The sequence below is a fragment of the Pteropus alecto genome, unplaced genomic scaffold (genome assembly GCF_000325575.1).
Source record: "Pteropus alecto unplaced genomic scaffold, ASM32557v1 scaffold146, whole genome shotgun sequence".
NCBI lineage: Eukaryota > Metazoa > Chordata > Mammalia > Chiroptera > Pteropodidae > Pteropus > Pteropus alecto.
In genome coordinates this window covers 17,758,263-17,761,378 of record NW_006442107.1, presented here as the reverse complement: position 1 = coordinate 17,761,378, position 3,116 = coordinate 17,758,263, and positions in this window count along the sequence as shown.

The window sequence follows — 3,116 nt, the reverse complement described above, 5'->3', positions numbered from 1 at the left end:
ACAATACCAAATATGCTATTAAATTTACAGTGTGAAAGAAGATGTTATTCAGAAGACAGTGTCAACATTAAATTAGGAAATAGCTGCTAAAAGTAAAGAGCCCCAAGTGTTACATAATAAGCATTGCTCAATATCAATTATAATCTCTAGGGGAAAAAAAACATATAAATAAAATTGGTATTTGTTCCTTGATTTCTGAATCGCATACTAAATGCAAGGATCAAATATCCTCAGCCCCAGCTTCCCATTGCAAACCCAGGCCCCTGATTCTGTGCCCTGCTATCCCTGTATTTCTGCTTCCTGATAGGAAAAGGTAGTTGCATCACTGATTTCTGGAGTACCATCATTTGCTCTCATGGCTTCTCTATAGGTTTAGTCAACTTTTGTGTTCTTGCCTCCTTTTTATCTCCTAAGGCTGGTCTTGGCCATTTCACAGAAGTCAGTGTTGCCCCTATTTCGCCTAAGCAGGCAGAACTGGTTCATCCACCTCTTGCAATAAAGTCCATTTCTAACACCAAATTACCAGAACCAAGAAGAGGATGAGAAGTTATGCTGAAGAGGTCCAGTCTGTATGTATCCCCTCTCTTTTGGTGCTTCCTCCATTGCCATGATCCTGCTCAAGTCTCACTGTCACTTATCTTCTCCAAGTATTGCCTCACTTAGCCCTGAGGTAGGTACAAGGTGACCAGAATCATGAGTCCTTTTAAAACCCGTTACACAACTGGAGTTAATGTTCAAATGTTGTGTACTGGCTTATGTAGTGGGAAGAAAAATTCCTTTCTTCCCAGAGCTTGAACAATTTTACATTTGTAATCCAACATATAAATTTTTAGGTTAAATGCATGTTAAAACCAGGCATTAGTGAGCAGAAGGCTAAATTGTATATACATTGGCAATAAATGTTTTAAAAACCTTCTATTATTCATCACTAAGATTTTTGCTAAATGTCAATTATATGCTTTTACATGACTAAACATTCTTTCTAACATTAATTTCCCAAGGAAGTAATTTGGAGTTAATTGCATGGCAAATGAATTTTAGTGTTGCATACTTAAGAAACTTCACACCATTTTCTTCCTGGGATCAATAGATATTTGATATATAATAGCTGCATTTTGTAATCTAATTAAAGGATTATTTGACACACTTATATCTTTGGCACATTGGGTCAAGACTTTTGACAAAGAGCACTGATGTTGAATGTTTATTTTGTCAGAAAATCCTTATTACACTGAGGACTTGTTTCATAATGAAGAACCTCATGTATAACATTAGCAATCATTTGTATCAGGTAGAGTATTGAAAAATTTCTACATTGCTTAATACTATTCATATGATAAAGACTATATCTTATGGAAAACCAGGAGAATCAATAATTCCAATTAAATCAAAAGATTGAAAACATTTTTGAGCGAAAAAAAATTATCAAAATATTGCCTTATGACTGCAATTTAAGTCACTTTCAATTCTTTGTTAGTACTTGATTTTGTATAACCAAATTCTATATCCTATTTCTCATTTAAACATAATCCATTTAATGCAATTTATCTCCTACATTTGGAATAATAATTATATTATTCCCAGGCTAATCATAATGTCTTTTATTTAGGTTTTTATAGAACACTAATTTTTATAGGATACTTATCACTTGTGACATAGAGTTTATCAATCTAGCTTTGTCAACAATGAAATTAAGGTACAGACAGCTTGCCCTATAGTTATCCATCTCACAGCTAATAAGTATTAGAGTTGGAATAAGAATAAACTTTTCTGTTTTCAATACACATATCGTCGACATCACATACTCTCTTATTGTGTACTCAAGGGAAGTTTGCAGTGAGATGAAGACGGAAAACCAGTAAGAAATGTGACACTTCTATGTACTCCATTCCCTGTACATTCTTTGCAGATTATTTGGAAGGATTCTGAACTAACTATTAAGACCATTCATAGAGATGTCAGATGGGTGGACATGACTTTACAAATACCTAGGTTTTTGACTTTAAGAATATTTTTTCACTTGCCATCCATGTAATCAAATCAATCATCAAATTCATTTATAATCATTATTGAGAGCAATGAATGTAGTTATATTTATATCCATTTACTCATTTATTCATTTGACAAATATTAATTGAAAACCTACTATACGCCAGGTAATTCCCCCAAGAACTTGAAGTGCAGCAATGATAAAAATAGAACATTATAGTAACTTACTTTGAATTATCTCAATCTCTCAAGTGGCTATCATGATTCTGATGAGAAAACTAAAGCTTAAAAGTTGTTACCAAAAGCCTCATATAACTTCTAAGTATTAGAGACAATATAAATCCAGTTTTATTATTTCAATCATCCTCTCAAAAAATTTTAATATCCACCATTCTCCTTTCTAGCAAGTAAAGTCTAGACTGCTTAGTTAAGCATTCCAGGTTCTATGCATTTAGTTATAACATACCAGTCTAAATATTTATCTCACTATTTCTCTTTACAAGCCATGCTTCTACCCACTCCTCTGTCATTCAACCACATCATACCCATCCTGCTTCTTATTTATGTTAGGTCTCTCCTGTCTGTAGTGTCTCTCCCCGCCAATTTAAGTTATCTTTGTCTTACTTCAAATTTCAGCTGAAGTCCCAGTTCATTTGCTTTGCTTTTTCCATCCTTCCTAGTATACAGAAGTCTCCCTTTTCTAAAATCTTAATACATTTTACCATTCCATTTGATTTCATTCTGGAAGTAAAGTTACTCAACTGCTTTCTGTGTCTATTTCTTGTGTTAGTAATCTGAGTGTAACTTCAGGAAATTGAAAACCATGTCTTAATATTTCTTTTCAACTTCTCCCCAGTACTATGCACATACTTAATAAATACTATTAATTTAATTTATTAATATAGAAACTGTATTTAATATACTATTAACTAATATATTTCTCATTAAACTTAGGAATTAAAGACTGACTGTAATTCAGACAAAAGAATATCTGCATACATGATGATATCTTGCTAGTATTGTATTTGAAAAATATATCAGCATTTTGTTTTCATCTAACTACTTTTATTCTATTAGCTTACCAAATATTTCCATTAACTTACCACATTTTTAAATTTCTTTTTGCA